Here is a 13,795-nt window from a genome sequence, read left to right as displayed (position 1 = left end):
TTAATAGGCTGTAGTACAGTGTAAATATCACTTTTATATATACTGGGAAACAAAAAATTATGACTCATGTTATTGTGATATTCACTTTATTGCAGTGGTCTAGAATCAAACCTGCAACGTCTCTGAGGTATATCTGTACTGACATTCATGCTCTGTTTCTCTTTCTTTTCTTCCTCTCCTCTCCTCTCCTCTCCTCTCCTCTTTCTTTCTTTCTTTCTTTCTTTCTTTCTTTCTTTCTTTCTTTCTTTCTTTTTCTTTCTTTCTTTCTTTCTCTCTCTCTCTCTCTCTCTCTCTCTCTCTCTCTTTCTTTCTTTCTATTTTTTTGAGATGGAGTCTCGCTCTTGTCACTCAGGCTGGATGACACTGGTGCATTCTCAGCTCACTGCAACCTCTGACTCCTGAGTGCAAGCAATTCTCCTGCCTCAGCCTCCTGAGTAGCTGGGATTACAGGCCCTCACCACCACACTCAGCTAATTTTTTTGTATGTTTAGTAGGGATGGAGTTTTACCATGTTGGCCAGGTTGGTCTCGAACTTCTGCCCTCGGCCCCCCAAAGTGCTGAGATTACAGGCATAAGCCACCGCACCAGGCCTCACGCTCTGTTTCTAATGAGGGAATGCACATCCAGAAAATTTAAGTAATTGCTTATAAGGATGGTAAGTGGAGAGACTGGGATTTGAACTCAGGATAGTCTGGAAACTGTCCATTTCCTGCTCACCTAACTCCAGACCTGTACACTTAAAGATGTATACTCTCCTTGCACTTGAGTAGGATCAAATACGTTGAATAAACATCTAACCAGTCAAACCTCCACTTACCCAGACCCTGAACCTTGAAACCAACTGACTGGCAGCCTACATTCATGGAAAGTTAGGAGATGGGCCCTATAGCAAGATGTGACATCCTTAGTAGAGAAAAAAAAGAAAAAGAAAAAGAAAAGATGTGTGTTGGAGGGAGGTAGTTAGCATAAAATTTTATCATGTTTCAACCAGTTTTATGAAGCTATTTCCTTACAAGTTGGAAAATAGGTAGCAGGGACAGTAAACTAGGAACAAACTAGAAAACCAAAATATTGTCACAGAATGTGCCAAATTTTTCCTGGGCTTGTGTTAAAATAAAGGCAGCCTCTTTCCCCTAATTGGGACACTGCCTTCCTGGGGATTCCTATGACCAGATTTTCCATGGGTCAACCCCCTACTGTGATGGGGGGAGACAGGGAATGAAAGAAGCAGGAGGGAAGGAAAGAAGCTGCAGAGCTACAATGGGGACAATGAGCTGGGCCAGAGACTATGGAGGGTGCAAGAAGGCCCAAGTCAAGAAATTTAGAAGGTCCTTGGGGGCAATTAGACTGACAGCTGGTGAAGGCAAGTGTCGATCTGTCCTGTTCAATGTGGCACTCATGAATGGCACATGGTAAGGGCTCTGGGGTTCTTTTTTTCATCAATTACTTAATTTCTATTGATCACCTCTTGTGTCTTTCCTTGACACCTAAAGCTAGAACTGTGACATTTCTCTAAATCTCTGATACAGGTACTTGGAAAGTGTCTAACTAAGATCGAGAGAAACTTTAATTTTCATTAACAGTGTAACACAGCACTTACAAAATCAAGCTTAAATCAAGCCAAAATATTAAAAAAGCTAAAGAAAAAGGAAACATGTCAATACATGTAACACTTTTGTTATAAATATATGACAGATACACATTTATAAATGTAGAATAGATAGCAACTCTTTCTTATGTAGTCTAATAACTTCTGTGTCACAAACGTGTAAATAGTTGACTGAGAAGCAAATGTATGCAGAGTCCTGCCTCTGTAACAGTTACAAGTCCCACTGGGGAAAACTCAAAGAAAGAAATTGTTTTCCTTTGGCATGCATATGGAAAATTTTCCGGTTTCATCATCAAGTTATTTGGATCCGATTTAAACTTTCATGATAATATAACACTGTTGCCTGTTTTCTCTTTGTGAAGTTTGCAGGTCATGCTAGGAAGCTCCCTAAAAAGACCCTGTGATTCTCAACTATGAATGCTCATTAGAACCACCTAGGGAGCTAATATACACACGATGGATCCCTGAGACACACCCTAGACTTAAAAGTAATATATAGCAAAAAGGCTGGGAAGGAGGAATTGGGAATACACTGTGTAAGATTCTTACACTACTTGGGAAATAGAATAGTATTATTTGAAGGTAGTCTATGATTTATTAAAGATGTATATGGTAAGCCTTGGGTCAACAATCAAAGTATGTTTTTTAAATGTATAAATAAGTCAATAAAAGTGATAAAATGGAATAATAAGTTAGGTTCAACTCAACCAAGAGCAAGCAGAAAAATGGAAAAAAACATTAAAGGAGAGAAAATTAAAAATCAGCTATCAATATGATAGATTTTAATACAAACATGTCAGCAATCCCTTTAAACGCAATCTGTCTAGACAAACCATTTAAAAGCCAGAAATTGTAAAACTGGATAAAAAGGCAAGACCCAATTACATGTTGTTTACAAGTAACCCACTGTAATGATACAGGTAGGTTAAAAGTATGAAGAAAGACATACCATAAAAACACTTAGGAAACCCAGAGTAACTATATTAATATGACAAAGTAGACTTCAGGACTAGGATACTTTCAGGGATCGACAGAGAAATTACATAATGACAAATAAGTCAATTCTCTAAGAAGAAATAAACCTGCATGTGTATGCACCAAAACAACCACCAAAAAAAAAAAAAAACTTAAAATATTTGAGGAAAAAATGGATAAAACTGAAAGAATAAACAAATTCACAATTATAACTGAAAATGCCAACCCACTCCTTGCAGTCATTGATAAAACAAGTAAGCAGAAAACCAATAATGATATATACGATCTGCAGAGCACAATTAACCAACTTGACCTAATTGACATTTATAACACTGTCCTCCCGACCACAACAAAATGCACATCCTTTTTAAGTGTACACAGAACACTATTTATACTGAGCCATATATTTGTAAGTATTTTACTTACAAATAAAAGTAAAAATACTTTTATTTGTAAGAATAAAATTCATACAAAGGATGTTATTGGACCAAGACAGCAGTTATAAATAATTCAGGGGCGGAAAGGTAAGTCTTAAGGAGAAATTTAAACTATTTTTAACTAAATGAAAATGCAACATATCAAAATGAGAAAGATGAAGCTAAAGCCAAGCTTAAAGAGAAATTTTAGTGTGGATTGATTATATTAGGCAAGAAGCAATGTCTCAAAGCAGTAACCTAACCTTTCACCTTAAGAGAGGGGGATGGATATATAGAGACACAGAGAGGGAGAGAGAGAGAGAGAGCAAGAGAGAGCAAATTAAAGCAAGCAGAAGGAAAGAAATAAAGATTGGAGGAGGTAGCAATGAAATTTAAATTAAAAATAGAGAAAATCAATCACATAAAATATGGAAAAAGCAACATAATTGACAGGCCTCTATCCAAAGTGATATGAGAGAGACAAAACAGTGGGGATAAGGAAAGAGGACATAAAACATCAGAAAGGAAAGGGGAGAAATTGTACTGATCCTACAGACATTAAAAAGAAAAGGGAATGCTACAACCAACACCATCACCATAAATTTGACGAATTAGATAAAATAAATTTGAAAAGCATTCAAAAAATTAGGTAATCAGAAAAGTCCTATGTTTATTAAAATCTACACAACAAAAGCTCCTAGAACTAAGTCAATAGTATTCCTACATGTTAGAAATAAACAACTGTACACTCAAAAAGCTAAAATGCTTGGGTATCAACATAATAAAACATGAGTAGGGTTTGTATGTTGGAAACTTCAAAACAGAACTCAAAGAAGACCTAAATAAATGAAAAGATATACAGTGTTCATGTATTGAAAGACTCAATATTAAGAGGCAGACTATCCCCAATTTGATTTATAAGTCAATACTATCCCAAGAAAAACATCAGTTATCTTTTTCGTAGATATTAATAAGATGATTCTAAAATATATAAGCAAAGGCCAAAAACAGAAGAGCCAAAACAATTCTCAAAAAAGAACAACATTAGAGAACTGACACTACCCAATTTCAAGAAAAAAACAAAATTTAAAGCCATTGAACCAAACCAAAATTTAAAACTATTGCTCTTATTAAGGCACTCTTAAGAGAATAAAAAGAAGTGACAAACTTGGAGAAAACATTTGCAAACAAAATATGATGCAAAAGTCTATTTAGAACCTATAAAGAACTCTTGCACTCAACAACAAGAAAACAAACAACTCAACTGAAAAATTGATAAAAGACCTGAACAAACACTTCGCTAAAGAAGATACACAGATGGAAAATAAGTACATGAAAAGACACTAACCATTATTAGTTATTAGTGTAATAAAAATGTAAAACTACAAACTATTAGAGACAACTATCAGAAAGACAGAAAACAAATAAAAATCAAAACGAAATCTGACAATAACAATGGCTGGCAAGGATGCAGGACAACTGCACCCTTATACATCACTGATGAAAACACAAAATGATACAACCACTTTGGAAAACATGTTAGCAATTTCTTATAAAGTTAAACATACACTTAACACTTGACCTACCAGTCCTACTTATAGGTATTTGCCCTAGTCAATCAAAACCTTATATTCACACAAAAACTTGTTGAGAATAGTTTTTAGTAGTTATTTATAATTGTAAAAACTAGAAACAACCTACATGTTCCTCACCAGTTAAATGGATAAACAGCCTGTGGTACATCTATACAATGGAATACCACTCAGCAATCAAAAGTAGGAAAATATTGATTCACACAATGATATGGATGAATCTGAAATTCATTTTGTTAAGTGAAAGAAGGTAGATCCAAAAGGCTACATATTGTACAATTCTGTGTGTATGACATTCTAGAAAAGGAAAAACTATAGGTATAAAATACAGGTTGCTGGGGGTAAGACTGTGGGAAGGAGTTAACTATAAAGAGACAGCACAAGGGAATTTGGGGGGAGGTGGAACAATTTTGTTTGATACTGAAGTGGTAGACAATTTTGTCTGATACTGAAGTGGAACAACTCTATGTCCTTGTCAAAACCTATAGAACCATACAACACAAAGTGTGATTTTCTTTACTATTATAGCTTAAGTTCTGGGGTATATGTGCAGAATGTGCAGGTTTGTTACAAAGGTATACATGTGCCATGGTGTTTTGCTGCACCCATCAACCCTACATTAGGTATTTCTCCTAATGCTATCCCTCCTCTTGCCCTCCCACCCCCTAACAGGCCCTGGTGTGTGATGTTCCCCTCCCTGTGTCCATGTGTTCTCATTGTTCAACTCCTACTTACGAGTGAGAACACGCAGTGTTTGGTTTTCTGTTCCTGTGTTAGTTTGCTGAGAATGATGGTTTCCAGCTTCATTCCTGTCCCTGCAAAGGACATGAATTCATCCTTTTCTTATGGCTGCATAGTAGTCTGTGGTATATATATGCCACATTTTCTTTATCTAGTCTACCATTGATGGGCATTTGGATTGGTTTCAAGTCTTTGCTATTGTGGACAGTGCCATAATAAACATATCTGTGCATGTGTCTTTATAGTAGAATGATTTATAATCCTTTGGGTATATAGCCAGTAATGGGATTGCTGGGTCAAATGGTATTTCTGGTTCTAGATCCTTGAGGAATTGCTACACTGTCTTCCACAATGGTTGAACTAATTTACACTCCCACCAACAGCATAAAAGTATTCCTATTCCTCCACATCCTCTCCAGCATCTGTTGTTTTCTGACTTTTTGATCATCACCATTCTAACTGGAGTGAGATGGTATCTCATTGTGGTTTTGATTTGCATTTCTCTAATGACCAGTGATGATGAGCTTTTTTTTTTTTTCATATATTTGTTGGCTGCATAAATGTCTTCTTTTGAGAAGTGTCTGTTCATATCCTTCACCCACTTTTTGATGTGGTTGTTTTTTTCTTCTAAATTTGTTTAAGTTCTTTGTAGATTCTGGATATTAGCCCATTGTCAGATGGATAGACTGCAAAAATTGTCTCTCATTCTATAGGCTGCCTGTTCACTCTGATGGTAGTTTCTTTTGCTGTGCCAAAGCTCTTTAGTTTAATTAGATCCCATTTGTCAATTTTGGCTTTTGTTGTCATTGCTTTTGGTGTTTTAGTCATGAAGTCTTTGTCCATGCCCATGTCCTGAATGGTATTGCCTAAGTTGTCTTCTAGGGTTTTGATGGTTTTAGGTCTTATGTTTAAGTCTTTAATCCATCTTGAGTTAATTTTTCTATAAGGTGTAAGGAAGGGGTTCAGTTTCAGCTTTCTGCATATGGCTAGCCAGTTTTCCCAATGCCATTTATTAAATAGGGAATCCTTTCCCTATTGCTTGTTTTTGTCAGGTTTGTCAAAGATCAGATGATTGTAGATGTGTGGTGTTATTTCTGAGGCCTCTGTTGTGTTCCACTGGTCTATATTTCTGTTTTGCTACCAGCACCATGTTGTTGTGGTTACTGTAGGCTTGTAGTATAGTCTGAAGTCAGGTAGCGTGATGCCTCCAGCTTTGTTCTTTTTGCTTAGGATTGTCTTGGCTATGTGGGCTCTTTTTTGGTTCCATGTGAAATTTAAAGTAGTTTGTTCTAATTCTGTGAAGAAAATCAATGGTATCTTGATAGGATAGCATCAAATCTATAAATTACTTTGGGCAGTATGACCATTTTCACGATGAGCATGGAGTGTTTTTTCCATTTGATTATGTCCTCTCTTATTTCCTTGAGCAGTGGTTTGTAGTTCTCCTTGAACAGGTCTTTCACATCCCTTGTAAGTTGTATTCCTAGGTATTTTATTCTCTTTGTAGCAATTTTCACTCATGATTTGGCTGTTTGTCTATTATTGGTGCCAGAACTTCCAATACTATGTTGAACAGGAGTGGTGAGAGAGGGCATCCTTGTCTTCTGCCGGTTTTCAAAGGGAATGCTTCCAGTTTTTGCACATTCTGTATGATATTGGCTGTGGGTTTGTCATAAATAGCTCTTATTATTTTGAGATACGTTCCATCGATATCTAGTTTATTGAGAGTTTTTAGCATGTAGGGGTGTTGAATTTTGTCAAAGGTCTTTTCTGCATCTATTGAGATAATCACGTGGTTTTTGTCATTGGTTTGGTTTATGTGATGGATTATGTTTACTGATTTATGTTGAATGAATCTTGCATCGCAGGGATGAAGCCAAATTGATGGTGGCGGATAAGCTTTTTGATGTGCTACTGGATTCGGTTTGCCAATAGTTTATCGAGGATTTTTCCATCGATGTTCATCAGGGATATTGGCCTGAAATTTTTTTGTTGTTGTTGTGTTTCTGCCAGGCTTTGGTATCAGGATGATGCTGACCTCATAAAATGGGTTAGGGAGGATTCCCTCTCCTTCTATTTTTTGGAATAGTTTCAGAAGGAATGGTACCAGCTCCTCTTTGTACTTCTGGTAGAATTTGGCTGTGAATCTGTCTGGTCCTGGATTTTTTTGCTTGCTAGGCTATTAATTACTGCCTCCGTTTCAGAACTTGTTATTGGTCTATTCAGGGATTCAGCTTCTTCCTGGTTTAATCTTGGGAGGGTGTATGTGTCCAGGAATTCACCCATTTCTTCTAGATTTTCTAGTTTATTTGTGTAGAGGTGTTTATAGTATTCTCTGATGGTAGTCTGTATTTCTGTGGGGTCGGTGGTGATATCCCCTTTATCATTTTTTATTGCGTCTATTTGATTCTTCTCTCTTTTCTTCTTTACTAGTCTGGCTAGCAGTCTATTTTGTTAATCTTTTCAAAAAACCAGTTCCTGGATTCACTGATTTTTTTACGGGTTTTTTGTGTTTCTATCTCCTTCAGTTCTGGTGTAATCTTAGTTGTTTCTTGTCTTCTACTAGCTTTTGAATTTGTTTGCTCTTGTTTCTCTACTTCTTTTAATTGTGATGTTAGCGTGTTGATTTTAGATCTTTCCTGCTTTCTCTTGTGGGCATTTAGTACTATACATTTCCCACTACACACTGCTTTAAATGTGCCCCAGAGATTCTGGTACATTGTGTCTTTACTCTCATTGGTTTCAAAGAACTTACTTATTTCTGCCTTAATTTCATTGCTTACCCAATAGATTATTTGAAAAGATTAACTAAGCTGATAAACACCCAGCATAATTGGCTGAAAAAAAAAGAAGCAAAAAAATTGTTTTCTTTTACAAATAAGTGACATTGTCACAGATCTTACAGTCATTAACATAATAATAAGGAAATATTATTAACATATACATTTTACAAATTAGTGAAGAAGTGAACAAATTTCTCAAAATACAGGGTAACAAAACTAACAAGAGAAGAAATTGGCAAGACTGAAGACTCATATTTCTTAAAGAAATTAATAAAGTCATTAAAAACTTTCCAATAAAAAAACAAAAAAACCCACATCCATACCATCTTAGTAAATACTACCAAGCATTTAAGAAAGAAATAAGAGCAATCTTACACAAACTGCTTAAGAAAAATAGAGAAGAGACAACTTTCCTATTTCTTTTATGAGGACAATATAACACTGATACCAAAATCTTCCAAGGAAATTTCAAGTACCAAAATTAAAAATCAACATTCCATATGAACATAGACACAAAAAATCCTTATGAAAACATTAGCCAAATAACTCTAATAATATAAAAAAATATATAATGTGGCCGGGTACAGTGGCTCACGCCTATAATCCCAACACTTTGAGAGGCCAAGGTGGGTGGATCACCCGAGGTCAGGAGTTTGAGACCAGCCTGGCCAGCATGGTGAAACCCCATCGCTACTAAAAATACAAAAAAAAATTAGCTGGGTGTGGTTGCAGGCGCCTATACTACCCAGCCCAGCTACTCAGGAGGCTGAAGCAGGAGAATCGCTTGAACCCGGGAGGCGGAGGTTGCAGTGAGCCAAGATTGCACCACTGAACTCCAGCCTGGGCAACAGAGCAAGACTCCATCTCAAAAAATATATATACACACACATATATATATTTTACATGTGTGTATATATAAAAATATATACGTATATTTATATGCATGTATATGTGTATATATTGTGTATATGTGTGTATATAAATATACATATACACACACATGTATGTATATATGTATATGCATATGCATGTATGTGTATATATGTGTATATATGTACATATGTGTGTGTATATATAACACATATAACCAAATATTTCAAAAGATTTCCAAAGATTTCAAAGAATGCAAATTTGCCTCAAAATTTGAAAAGTAATGTAACTCATTTCATTAATAGAATGAAGGAGAAAAATCATATGACCATCTAAATAGAGAAAGAAAAATTGTGTCAAAATTGAACATACATGAAAAAACCACTCAGCCAACTAGGAATTGAAGGGAATTTCCTCAGTCTAATAAAGGGCATCAACAACAACAACAAAAACAGTTATACAGAATGAATAAGAATGAATAAGACCTAAAGAGAATGAATAAGACCTAATGAATAAATAAGACCTAATCAATGAATAAGAATGAATAAGACCTACTATTTAATAGCAAAACAGGGGGACTATAGTCAGTAATAACTTAATTGTACATTTTTAAATAACTAAAAGAGGGTCATTGGATTGTTCGTAACACAAAGGATAAATGCTTGAGGGGATGGATACTCCATTCTCTATGATGTGCTTATTTCAAATTGCATGCCTGTATTAAGACATCTCACATACCCCTTAAATATAACACCTACTATGTGACACCTACTATATACCCACAAAAATTAAAACAAACGAGAAAGACAATAGCAATCTGCAGTGAACATTCATGTTAATGGTGAAATACTGAACGCATTTTCACCTAAAGTCAAGAACAACATAGGGTGTCCACTCTCACCACTGCTACTCAATATTGTACTGAAGGTTTTGTCCAGTCTAATAAGGCAAAATCAAAACAAAACAAAAATTTAAAAGTTGGAAAAAAATAAGCAAAACTTTCTTTGCACATATTTTATATATTGCATAGGTGGAAAATTCTAAACGGTCTACAAAGAAATTACTAATAAGTAAATTTAGTGACAATACAGGTCAATACACAATGATGAGTTATATTTCTATAAAATATTAACAATTGGGAATTAAATTAAAAATCAATGCCTTTTGACTACATTTAGTGAAAAATGTGCAAGATTTCCACACTGTAAATTATAAAACATTACTTAAATTGAACACCTGTATAAACAAAGAGATATATCATCTTCATTAATCTGAAAGACGCAATACTGCCCAAATTGCTTTACAGATTCAATGCGATCACAAATAAATCTAAACAGACTTGCAAAAACTCTAAAATAGCAAGACAATTTCAAGTGGAAAAAAAATACTTAGAGGACTCACATAATCTGATTTCTTTTTTCCTCCTCTCTCTTTCTTAACAGCTTTATTAGATATATTTCTTGAACTACAGCATTCACACTTCTAAAGTGTGAATTCAGTGGTTTCTAGTATATTTAGGGAGTTGTGCAACCATCACCATCTAATTGTAGAATATTTTCATCACCCAAAAGAGAAAACCTATACCTGTTAGCAATCACTCCTCGTTTTCTCCTGATATAGTTTGGATGTCCCCTCCACATCTCATATTGTAATTCCCGATGTTGGAGGTGAGACATGGTGGGAGGTATTTGGGTCACGGGCGTGGATTCCTCCAGGCTTGGCACTGTCCTCACTGTAGTGAGTTCTCACAAAATCTAATTGTTTCAAGTGTGTGGTACCTCTCCTACTCTCTCTTGCTCCTGCTTTCACCATGTGATGTGTCTTCTCCTACTTCACCTTCTGCCATGAATAAAAGCTCCCTGAGGCCTACCCAGAAGCAGAGCAGATGCCTGTGCCATGCTTGCATAGCCTGCAGCATCATGAGCCAACTAAACCTCTTTTCTTCATTAATTGCCCAGCCTCAGGTATTTCTTCATAGCAATGCAAGACTGGCCTAAATACACCTCCTTTACCCCTCGGTCCCTGGCAACCACTGATTTAGCTTCCATCTCTATCACTCTGACTATGCTGGAAATTTCCTATCAATGGAATTATTCCACATGATTTTTGTGACTAGCTTCTTTCACTTAGCATAATGTTTTCAAGGTTTATCCATGTTATAGCATGTATCAGTACTTCATTATTTTTATTGCCAAATAATATTCCACTTTGTGAATGTGCCATATTTTGTTTACCCATTTGTTAATCTATGGACATCCGGATTTTTTCCACATTTTCATTATTACAAAAAAGTCACTGTGAACATTCATGTGCACATTTTTGTGTGCATATATGTTTTCATTTCTCTGGGGTATATACCTAGGAGTAGAACTGCTGAGATATATGGCAATTTCATGTTTAATATTTTGGAGAACTGCCAAGTTGTTTTTCAAAGCGACTATACCATTTTACATTCCCACCAGCAATGTATGAGGTTTCTATTTCACTACATACTTGTCAACACTTGTTATTATGTTTTTCATTATAGCCATCCTAGTGGGTGTGAAGTTTTATCTGATTGCTGTTTTGATTTGTACTTCCTTGACAAATAATGACTTTTAGTACTTTTTCATGTGCTTATTGGTTATTCGTACATCTTCTTTGGAGAAATGTCTTTGGATCTTTGCACATTTTTCAATTGGATTGTCATTTTATTGCTGAATTGCAAGAATTCGTGTATGTTCTAGATACAAGTCGAGATGTATATGCCAGATACATAATTTGAAAAAACTTTCTCCTATTCTGTGGATTGTCTTTCACTTTCTTGATGGTGACTTTTTAAGCACAAAAAATCTTTTACTTCTTATGAAGTCCAATGTATATATTTTTTTCTTTTGTAATTGTGTTTTTGGTATTCTATCTAAGAAACCATTGCCTAACCTACAGGTGCAAAGATTTGCTCCTCTAAGAGATTTATTGTCTTAGGTCTTAAATTTAGGCTTATGCTCCATTTTAAGTTAACTGCTGTATAGGGGTCCAACTTCATTTTTTGCATATCAATATCCAGTTGTCCTAGCACCATTTATTGAAAAGACTGTTCTTTCATTGAATTGTCTTAGCAACTTTGTAAAAAATAAGCTGGCCATAAATTTAGGGATGTGTTTCTGTACTCTTGATTTAATTCCATTGACCTGTATATCTATCCAATGCCAGTACCACACTGTCTTGATTACTGCAGCTTCATGTTAAGTTTTTGAATTGAGAAATGTGAGCCTTCCAACTTTGTTACTCTTTCTAAAGATTGTTGTGGCTATACTGGGTCCTTTATATTTCCATAAATTTTAGGGTCGGCATGTAAATTTCTAAAAAAAAATCAGGCTTCTGGGATTTTGATAGAGATTGCTTTGTATCTATAGATTAATTTGGGGAGTATTGTCACCTTAACAACATTACATCTTCTGATCCATGAACATATATTCCATATATTCACAGCTTCTTTTAACTTCTTTATTAAATTTATCCTTAGGTATTTTATTCTTTTTGATTTTTGGATTGTTCATTGCTAGTCTATAGAAACACAACTGATTTTTATTTATTGATCTATCCTGCAGTCTTGCTGAACATGTCATTTCTAATAAATCCTTAGTGGATTCTGTAAGATTTTCTATATATGAAGGCACATCATCTGCAAATAGAGATAGCTTACTTCTTCCTCTCCAGTTTACATGACTTTTATTATTTTCCTTGCCTACTTGTCTTGACTAGAACCTCAACAAGATGTTAAATAGACATGGAAAAATTAGACATCCTTGTTTTGTTCCTAATCTTAGGAAGAGAGCATTCAATCTTTCACCATTACATATGATGTTAACTGTGGGTTTTTCATAGATGACTTTTATCAGGTAAAGAAAGTTTTCTTATATACCTCGTTTGTTGACTGTTTTTATCATGAAAAGGTACTTGATTTTGTTAAATGCTTTTTTTGCATCTATGGGGCTGATCATGGTTTTTTCCCATATATTCTATTAACATAGTCTAGTATGTTGTTTTTTGATATGTTAAAGCAACCTTGCATTCTTGGGATAAATCTCACTTGGTCATGGTGTATACTCCTTTTTATATGTTGCTAGATTAAGTTTACTAGTATTTTGTTAAAGGTTTTTACATCTATATTCATAAGTGATATTGCTCTATAGTTTTCTTCTAATGTCTTTGCCTTATTTTGGTATTGAGTGATACTGGCCACATGGGATAACTTGGGAAGTGCTCCTTCCTCTTCTGTGTTTTAGACGAGTTTGTGGAGGACTGATATTAACTCTTATTTAAATGTTTGGTGGAATTCACTATTAAAGCTGTTTAGGCCTGGGCTTTTCATTGTGGGAAGTTTTAAAATTATTTACCTAATATTCTGTGATTGGTTTATCAGGATTTTCTATGTATTCTTTATTATATTTTGGTAGTTTGTTTCCTTCTAGGACTTCATCCGTTTCATATAGGTTTTATATTTTTTTTTGCATACTATTGTTCATAGTATTCTCTTATATTCCTTTTTATTTCTGTAAGGTCAGACCTACTACCTGATTTCAAGACTTACTATTAAGCTATGGTTGTAACAATGTCTTAGAAAAGACACAGAAAGCAGTAATCATAAAACAAGAAAAGGATAAATTAGACTTAAGCAGTATTAAAATTTTCTGTTCCCCAAATTACACTATTAAGAAAATAAAAGGCAAAATACGCACTGACCAAAATTTTAAAGTAAGTAAGAACTTGTTTTATTATAAACTCGTATGAGTCAATAATAAGAAGATAAATAACTCAATTTAGAAA

Source organism: Rhinopithecus bieti, unplaced genomic scaffold (assembly GCF_001698545.2).
Source record: "Rhinopithecus bieti isolate Rb0 unplaced genomic scaffold, ASM169854v2 scaffold_42219, whole genome shotgun sequence".
Classification (NCBI taxonomy): Eukaryota; Metazoa; Chordata; class Mammalia; order Primates; family Cercopithecidae; genus Rhinopithecus; species Rhinopithecus bieti.
This window is presented reverse-complemented; position numbering follows the sequence as displayed.